The sequence below is a fragment of the Neovison vison genome, chromosome 7 (assembly GCF_020171115.1).
Source record: "Neovison vison isolate M4711 chromosome 7, ASM_NN_V1, whole genome shotgun sequence".
In the NCBI taxonomy this organism is placed as follows: Eukaryota; Metazoa; Chordata; class Mammalia; order Carnivora; family Mustelidae; genus Neogale; species Neogale vison.
The window spans coordinates 127,954,086-127,964,636 of NC_058097.1; the positions used below are offsets into that span (position 1 = coordinate 127,954,086).

The 10,551-nt window shown below is 33.1% G+C and overlaps 1 non-coding gene across 1 annotated transcript; it reads left to right on the plus strand.

Annotated features, from left to right (window-relative positions):
• Positions 1 to 9,780: 9,780 nt before the first annotated feature.
• Positions 9,781 to 9,888, plus strand: LOC122914795. Its single transcript, XR_006385872.1, has one exon. It is a non-coding gene; the product is annotated as a U6 spliceosomal RNA (small nuclear RNA).
• Positions 9,889 to 10,551: the final 663 nt, after the last annotated feature.

The following is a 10,551-nucleotide window of genomic DNA, read 5'->3' on the forward strand; positions in this document are numbered from 1 at the left end:
TATCTGTGATGTCCATCTCATCCAGTGTATCATTTAAGGCCTTTATTTCCTTGCTGATCTTTTGCTTGGATGATCTGTCCATTTTAGTGAGGGGAGTGTTAAAGTCCCATACTATTATTGTATTATTGTTGATGTGTTTCTTTGATTTTGTTATTAATTGGTTTATATAGTTGGCTGCTCCCACGTTGGGGGCATAGATATTTAAAATTGTTAGATCTTCCTGTTGGACAGACCCTTTGAGTATGATATAGTGTCCTTCCTCATCTCTTACTATAGTCTTTGGCTTAAAATCTAATTGATCTGATATAAGGATTGCCACTCCTACTTTCTTCTGATGTCCATTAGCATGGTAAATTCTTTTCCACCCCCTTACTTGAAATCTGGAGGTGTCTTCTGGTCTAAAATGAGTTTCTTGTAGGCAACATATCGATGGGTTTTGTTTTTTTATCCATTCTGATACTCTGTGTCTTTTGATTGGGGCATTTAGCCCATTAACATTCAGGGTAACTATTGAGAGATATGAATTTAGTGTCATTGTATTGCCTGTAAGGTGACTGTTACTGTATATTGTCTCTGTTCCTTTCTGATCTACCACTTGTAGGCTCTCTCTTTGCTTAGAGGACCCCTTTCAATATTTCCTGTAGAGCTGGTTTGGTGTTTGCAAATTCTTTCAGTTTTTGTTTGTCCTGGAAGCTTTTAATCTCTCCTTTTATTTTCAATGATAGCCTAGCTGGATATAGTATTGTTGGCTGCATGTTTTTCTCATTTAGTGCTCTGAATATATCATGTCAGCTCTTTCTGGCCTGCCAGGTCTCTGTGGTTGAGTCAGCTGCCAATCTAATATTTTTACCATTTTACCATTGTATGTTACAGACTTCTTTTCCCGGGCTGCTTTCAGGATTTTCTCTTTGTCACTAAGACTTGTAAATTTTACTATTAGGTGACGGGGTGTGGACCTATTCTTATTGATTTTGAGGGGCATTCTCTGCACCTCCTGAATTTGCCATATTGGGGAAATTCTCCCCAATAATTCTCTCCAGTATACCTTCTGCTCCCCTCTCTCTTTCTTCTTCTTCTGGAATCCCAATTATTTTAATGTTGTTTCGTCTTATGATGTCACTTATCTCTCGAATTCTCCCCTCATGGTCCAGTAGCTGGTTGTCCCTCCTTTGCTCAGCTTCTTTATTCTCTGTCATTTGGTCTTCTATATCACTATTTCTTTCTTCTGCCTCATTTATCCTAGCAGTGAGAGCCTCCATTTTTTATTGCACCTCATTAATAGCTTTTTTTATTTCAACTTGTTTAGATTTTAGTTATTTTATTTCTACAGAAAGGGCTTTTATCTCTCCAGAGAGGGTTTCTCTAATATCTTCCATGCCTTTTTCGAGCCAGCTAGAACCTTGAGAATTGTCATTCTGAACTCTAGATCTGACATATTACCAATGTCTGTATTGATTAGGTCCCTAGCCTTCGGTACTTCCTCTTGTTCTTTTTTTTGTGGTGACTTTTTCCGCCTTGTCATTTTGTCCAGATAAGAGTATATGAAGGATCAAGTAAAATAGTAAAAGGGTGGCAACAACCCCAGCAAAATATGTTTCAACCAAATCAAAAGAGATCCCAAATCGTGAGGGGGTGAGAAAGGGGATAAAAAGAGGTTCAGAAAGAAAGAAATTTAAAAAGAGAGAATTAAAAAAGTAAAACGAATAAAGAAAAGTATAAAAATTAAATAAATATATATATATAAAATTAGATAAATTAGTTAAAAAAACGTTTAAAAAGAAAAGGGTAAAAGTTAAAAAATTTAGCAGAAGAAGAGAAAAAAAATGAAAAAGAAAAAAAATTAAATTAACTGCAAGACTAAGGAATCATGGGGAGAAAGCCAGGAGTTCCGTGCTTTGCTTTCTCCCCCTCTGGAATTCTGCTGCTCTCCTTGGTATTGAAACTGCACTTCTTGGTAGGTGAACTTGCTCTTGGCTGGATTTCTTGTTGATCTTCTCGGGGAGGGGCCTGGTGTACTGATTCTCAAGTGTCTTTGCCCCAGGTGGAATTGCACCGCCCTTACCAGGGGCCAGGCTGAGTAATCTGCTCGGGTTTGCTTTCAGGAGCTTTTGTTCCCTGAGTGCTTTTTGTAGAGTTCCGGAGGACGGGAATACAAATGGTGGCCTCCTGGTCTCCAGCCCAGAGGATCCGAGAGCCTGGGGCTCCACTCCTCAGTGCGCCCTCAGAGAACAGCACCCAGTAACTCCGTCTGCCTGACCTCTGGCAGTGCTCCAAGCTCACCGAGGCTGCGACCAGTTCAAGGTAACCCCAAGCTGTGAGCTCACTGTCGGCTGTCTCAGTAGCCAGCTTCTCCATTCTAATACCTGTAAGCTCTGCGACACTCAGACACCCCCAATCCTTCTGTGACCCTGCGGGACCTGAGGCCACGCTGACCCCATGTGGGCTTCACCACGGTTTAGCCTCTGGAGTGATGTCCTTCAGCGGAACAGACTTTTAAAAGTCCTGATTTTGTGCTCCATTGCTCCGCCGCTTGCCGGGAGCTGGCCCCTCCCCCCGGGGTGTATCTTCCCGTCGCTTTGGTTTCACTTCTCCGCCAATCCTACCTTTCAGAAAGTGTTGTTTTTCTGTTTCTAGAATTGCTGTTCTTCTCTTCGATCTGCCAATGGATTTGTAGGTGTTTGCAATCTTTAGATAAGCTATCTAGCTGATCTCCTGCTAGCTGAAGTAGTCCCAGCCTGCTACTTCTCTGCCATCTTGACTCCTCCCCCCCAGTTCTTTTTAATTTTTGAGTTATTTTTTAATCTGACGTGGTCAGTCTCAGTAAATATTATATGTGCATTTGGAAAAAACATGTATTTCATCATTTTTGAGTAGAGTGCTATATAAATGCCATTTAAGCTAGTATGTTCAATTGTATTATACTAGTATTTTTTATCCTCATTGATTTTATGCCTACTTATTCTACAATTATTGAGAAAAGAGGATTGAAATTTAAAACTATAATTATAGATTTTTTGCTTCATGTATTTTGAAACTTTTCTGGCACAAAATCATATCGTGTATCATTTGGTATAATTAGTGTTCCCATGATACGTACTTTTTTTTATCATTTCATTTTTAATCAGTATGTCTATAAATTTAAAGTGTGATTCTTCACCAATTTTGCCCATTACTCTCCCCCACCACTTCCCTATGGCAACCATCAGTTTGGTTTCTGTATTCATAGATGTGATTATGCTTTTTGTTTATACATTTGTTTTATTTTTTAGATTTCATTTATGAGGGAAATCATATGGCATTTGTCTTTCTCAGTTTGACTTATTTCACTTAGCATAATACCTTCTAGGTTGATCCATATCTCAAATGACACAGTCTCATTTTTTATGGCTGCATAATATTCCATCATATATTTATATCACTTCTTCCTAATCTATTCATCAATTGATGGACACTTAAGTTGCTTTGATATCTTGGCTATTACAAGTAATGCTGCAATAAATATAGGGATACATATCTTTTTGAATTAGTGTTTTCATATTCTTTGTGTAAATACCCAGTAGTAGAATTATTAAATCATATGGTATTTCAATTTTTAATTATTTGAGTAAACTCTATATGTCTTTCCACAATGGGTGTACAAATTCACATTTCTACCAACAATGTATGGGGGTTCCTTTATCTCTGCATCCTTGCCAACCCTTGTTATTCTGATAGATGTGAGGTGAAATCTCACTGTGGTTTTGACTTGCATTTTCCTGATTAGTGATGTTGATCATTTTTTCATTAGTCTTTTGGCCATCCACATGTCTTCTTTGGAGACATGTCAGTTCAGATTTTCTGCATTTAAAAAAAAAAAAAGATTTATTCATTTATTTGAGAGAGAGCTAGTAGGGGGAGGGGAAGGGAAAGAATCCCAAGAATCCCAAGCAAACTCTCCACTGAGCACAGAGATGGACGTGGGGCTTGATTTGATGATCCTGAGATCATGACCAAGAGGCAGAGGCTTAACTGACTGAGCCACCCAGGTGTCCTATTGTTTCTTCTTTTTGATGAATATTATAATACTGGTATTCCATTGATTTTCTAATCTTGGTATTTCAGCTCTTGCATTTTTGTTTGCTCTGGGGTTACCTTATGCATCTGTAACTTGTTACTTTCTATAAGGGTTATTATTTCACATAGAATTTTAAAATCTATAAGAATATGCATCAATTTTTTTTTTCTTTCAGGTCCTATGATTAGGTATCTTCTGCATATTTTATAAAATTATAAAATATTCTCATTACCTTTTATTTTGCTAATCAACTATTGTGTTTTTTTTTTGTTTTTTTTTTTTCAACTATTGTGTTAAGTCCTTAAAAAACTCTACCTCACCCCCCAAAAAAATGTATTTCCTGTTTCTTTATTTCTTTTGTAGCTTACTTTTCTATCTAACATAATTTTCCTTCCTTGTGACAGAGTTCCTTTAAGATTCTTGGGTACAGGTCAGCTAGAAATAAATTATTTTAGATAATTAAGTCAGAAATCAACCTGGTTTTGCATTTGTTTATGGAGAATATTTTTAATGTTTATAGAATTTGAGGCTGATTTTTTTTCCCTCCCATTGTCTTCAGTTTTACAGTTTCCAATGAGAAGTATGACATCCTTATTATTTGTTCTATATATACTCATGCCTTTTTCTTTTTTTCTGGCTGACTATAAGTTTTGTTTCACTGATTTCAGCAATTTAATTAACTTATGCTTCAGTGTGCTTGTATTTGTGATTATCCTGCTTGACTTTATTTTAGCCAATTGATTCTATGGTTTTAGAATTCTCATCAAATTTGGGGCAAAAATATCAAGTATGTTATTAAATATTCTTCCCTTTCTCTCTGTCTTTCTCTGTCTGCTTTTTGGACAGTAATTACATGAATATCTATCAACTTTATATCTCACAGTTCTCTGAAACTATTTTTGTTTAATTTTTTATTTTATCTTATTTTTTTTTTTTTTTTGCTATTTGCTTTAGTTTGGGTAAATGCTATTGTCTTCAACTCTTCACATTTTTCATGTTTTCTTCTTCAGTTGTTTAAACTTCTCTTGGTGTATACTGGTGGATCTAGATTGTTTTTGTGAACATAAAGTCATTCCATTTCAAGGAGCTAGAGCTTGAATTTTGTCTCCCAAAATGTTTCAGGTTGATTTCTGAGTTATGTAAAGACAGCCTTTGCAATTACTTTTAGACTACCTGAATATCCTATAAAGTATAATTTTCAAAATTTAAAATGCCCTCCCCTTAAATTGCTACACATACTCAGAATTTGTCTTTTATTATGCTCTTTTAATTCTGGAAAATATTCCACTGTATTTCAGGACAAAAGAATTCTGCTTTTTCTAGAAAACAACAAAAATTTATCTTATTACCTATTGCACACTAATCCAAAAGATTGAAATTGTAAGAAAGTAATTATAATTGTAACAAAGTAATTAGTTTATACTTACTTAGAAAACTGAGTGGTAATTGTATACTGACTGCCACAGACACAATAATTTTACCAGAAACAAAACTCATCAATAAAAACACTAATTTTTATAACTATTCACATTCCATCTTCACCATTTAATATTGTCAAAAATTAACATATAAATAAATACGACCCCAAATATAACATAAATTTAAGAAGCAAAGTATGTAAAATTAAAATCGTGCTTAGTAATCAATGTTACATATTCCATTTCACTTAGAAATGGACTTATATTAGCAAACCAATGGTTATCCATTAATTAATCTGATATAATAAATAAGTTCTATCATCTAAGTTATCTAAATGATGTTCATATTTACAAAATAGTACATTTTCTTATAAAAATATAATTCACCATAGCTTATTAGAAATTTCTGATTTTTATATTCATAGATTTTTTTACATCTTAATTTTATTCTATTTTTTCATGTTCCAAAATTTGTTCTTTATGCACCACACCCAGTACTCCATGCAGTAATATGTGCCCTCCTTAATACCCACCACAACGCTCATCCATCCCCTCACCTCCCTTGCCTCCAAAACCCTCAGTTTGTTTTCCAGAATCCACAGTCTCTCATCTTTTGTCTCCCCTCTGACTTCCCCCAACTCACTTTTCCTTTCCTTCTCCTAATGTCTTCCATGTTATTCTTTAGGCTCCACCAGTAAGTGAAACCATATGTTAATTGACTTTCTCTGCTCGCCTTATTTCACTTGGAGAATCTTAAGTGGGTATACCTTAGCTTATTTTATGAGTAAACAAATCTAAGGTTTTTAACAGGTTCAGGTTAATTAGGCAAACAGTATAGTTTGAGTTGTTTGATTGGATTTGTCAGGTTTGTCCATGTTGGCTTCTTGGTTGAGCTATCAAAATTGCTAAAATACAATTTTAATAATATAATATAATATAATATAATACAATATAATATAATATTTTTAAAATATAAAATGCCACTTCTCAAATATTCTATTCTTAAAGAGATAATTAATAAGGAAAAAAGTAAACTGTTAAGGCTGATTCAAAGAAAATTTGTTTAGATGTTTATAAAATCTTTAATAATGGCAAGTTAAGATATTATTGTTGGATTAATTCCAAAATGGACCAATTTTCTGCTGAGCAACAATCCTTAACAATTAGAGATATCTTTTCAACTAGACATAAGTTATTTGCTTTTGATCTGGAAAACTCTGTGTTAACACGTAAGTTCACTAAGTCTGGAAGCTACAAGCAACAGTAAACAGTGAATCAAATAAAAGCATTAAAAAAAAATAAAAAAATTAAAAAATTAAAAAAAATAAAAGCATTCCCCTAGAAAATCCTTAGGTACACCTTAGGCACTATATAATATTGTAAGTATATCACCCAACTTTTTTGCTTTATTTTTATGATTTGGATAATTTTTTCCCAAAATTTTCACAAAATTTTGCACTATGAAAAATAGGCACAAAAGTTTTTAAAAATTAAAAAGACATCTATTTTTCAAAGTGTCTTGAAAATAAAGAAAAGACATTAGTACTAATAGCCCATCTCTTGTTCTCTTATCTATGTCACAGGTAAAATTATTTATGAATTGGAAATCCTTCTTTTTCTGATGGACATAGCTGACAGCTCATATAATGGTAGTATTTTCTATTTGATTATGACTCTTTATGGATGTTTTATCTTTTAAAAAATACTCAATTTATTTAAACTTACAAAAAAACCCAGTTCACCCAATATAAAAGATGTTTCCTTTATATTCATATTGACAGAGTTAGGAAACTATAGTTGGATTTAAGAGTATGATTCCAGACTGATGAGTCACAGACTTGTACCCTACCTCTGAAATAAATAATACACTATATATTAAATAAATAAATAAATATGAGGCAATTAAAAAAAAATAGAAGAGTATGATTCCAAAAAGAAATTATTGGTGAGGTACCTGGTGGTTAGGTCAGTAAAACACTGACTCTTGATCTCAGCTCAGGTTCTGATTTCAGAGTGTGAGTTCAAGCCCTGCATTGGAATCCACACTGGCCAAGGAACCTATTGAAACTGCTGAAAGAAAGAAAGAAAGAAAGTGAGACACAGAGAGATAGGTGTGAGGTTATTAGGGAAGCCTCAGACCAAGGGCAAGTTTCCCCTAAGGATTTGTCCATCAGAGCCTCAATATTCTCTGGCCAATCCTCTCCAAGATTCCAGCTCAGAAGTAGGTTTTCTTGTTTTGTTTTTATCAACTGTAACACTTTACTTAGAATTATAAGACTGATCTTCTTGGTAGCATAGAAGAGCATTAAGATACTAAAAATTTATTATATAAGTCAAAGTATATTTACTATCTAAATTTTATATTTGTCATATATATGTATATATATATACACACACATACATATATAACTTTCATTCCTCTTTCTTTTTTTGTAATGGAATTATTTAATAATTATGAAAGAAATTTATGATGACATAAAATTAATAACTATTTATGAGTAACAAATATTATAGAAAATAGAGCAATAGAAACAATGAACTAAAACATTTGATTAATAAATGTCTAATATATTAAAAATGAAACTACAAAAAAATGAAAAACTAAAGATTAAAAGAATGAAGCTGAACTTATTTATAAAAAAATTAGTCACAAGTGAATAAAATCCACAACTTAAATGACAAAATGTGCAAATTGTGTAAGTAAACCAAATACAAACTAGACATGAGTGATGAGTTAATACTAAATATCATAAATAGTTGAAAATAATGGACTGGACAATGATATACAAAACAAATGCAAGCAAACAAAAAGCAGAAAGAGAAATATTAAAATTTATGAAAATATTATTACAAGGAAAAAAACTGCTTATCTTGGGAAGATTTTATATATATATATTATATAAATATATATAAATATATACAAATATATACATTTATCATATATATATACTGTAAGCACATTATAACAAGAAAATAAAATAATAATGCATGAAATTAATTTTAAGTTAGAAGTGGGGATTTTGATACAACCAAATCATAATGAAAAACTCACTCTTTCTTAACAAATCAAGTGATGAAATTCACATTGTCTTTATCCATTCATCAGGGGATAGACACCTAGGTTTTTTTATAATTTGGCTACAACTTTAGAAGACTATAACATTACCTAAAAGCAGAAAAACTCTCAATGAATAGGACTGGCATCTTCTTTTCCTACAGCAGATATCCATAAACATGACTTTAAGATATGGCTCGCATTGGGGCACCTGGGTGGCAGAGTCAGTTGAGCTTTTGACTCTTGGTTTTGGCTCAGGTTGTGATCTCAAGGAGGTGAGATCCAGAACTCCATCAGCTCTGTGCTCAGTGCAGAGTCTGTTTGGGACCCTCTCCCTCCTCCCTTCCTCACCTCCCACCCCCAAATAAATAAAATCTTAAAAAAAAAAAAAATGATCGCCTGGAGGAACCCCCTTAAATGTAGATCCTGAGGATGGGAACAGAAAGTTCTAAATCAGCAGTCTAGGTTGTTTAACAAACAGCTCTGATTCTGAAGCATGCGCTAAAAATTCCTTACTTTGAGAAACAGGAAATTGGGAGTATGTTGGAAGGAACAGTAAAAGAAAGCTTGGGTGTGGAATATAAGAACAGATCTGACTATGACCTATTACTTTGTAAAGAAATTTTTATTGAAATAAAGCCATGCTCATCTGTTTACATATCAACTGGATATTTCTCCCTCTAGTGATGAGAAATCATGTGGCTGGCAAAGCCAAATGTCCTTACTATATAGCCTTTTTTTGGAATAGGTTGTTAGGTATTTTTAGGGGAAAAAAGTTTTTTGGGTGTTTTCATTACTTAATGCAATTATTAATACATATATAATATGAGGCAGGAGATACGACTCTTGATTTTAAAAAAAAATGCAATTTTAAATGCATTTGATATTTGCTGTAAATGCTGTCTCAATATTATCCCCAAACCTTTCAGAATATGCATTTTCACCCTTCTACTCTGTCACCAATGTATCTGATTATAAAATTTGAATAATCCTAGAATATGTCGACATTTTTGCAACATATAACTGATAAATGATTGCTTGCTTAAGAGGAGGTTCAAGTTTACACATCTGCATTTGAAATATAGGACACTCTAATATCCTCAGTTTTAGTCACTTAGCCAAGGTAAATAAAGTTGGTGTTTACATTATATAGGGAGCTCAAATCAGGCATAAATTCTTATGTGATCCTTGAGTGAGCAATAATGAAAATTTTGCTATTATTTTTATCTTCTCTACAAAAAGTTGCCAAAATAATACTCACTTTGGCAGCACATATACTAAAATTGGAACAATACAGAGAATACTAGTATGGACCCTGCACAAGGATGACACACAATTTGTGAAATGTTCCACATGCTTTTTAATTGCCTTAATAATAGAAACTTTCTAAACATAAACAGATCACACAAGGCAGTTTCTGCAGGACCAAATAAGAAATGCACTTTTCCTACTTTTTTGGAATTGCCCCAGAATTTAGACTGTACATGTGACTGGAGCGATTGTGTATCAATGTTGCATACTTTGACAATATTATAAAACATTACCTAGAGTTAATTTGTAACACATACATTCTTTACAAGAAAAAGAGAAATCCAAAATTAATGTCAATATTGATATTAAGGTGCAAAGAGTAAACATTAAAAGAAATGGTAAAATATAACTTTACAGTTGTAATGACAATATCATGAAAAAAGTTACAATGTAGCTTTTATTATCCAAAAACAATATTGAAAATAAGAACCTCAAATTTTGCAATGGAGTTTCAATAAAGTCTTGTTTTGCCTAGCAGAAAGCATTTGAGAATAAAAAATAATTAAAAATGATAAACTGACACGATTTCTTCTAAGTATGTTCCTATTCATTTCGTGTACCCTGGAAATGATCTTGGTGTTAATAAACTTAACGATTTCTTCCTATTTGCTCTATCTAAATTACCTGTGATGGAATTTGTCCAAGTTGATCTGTAATTAGGGCTAATTATTATAGCCAGCTTATCATAGCATACATAAAAATCATATATCTCA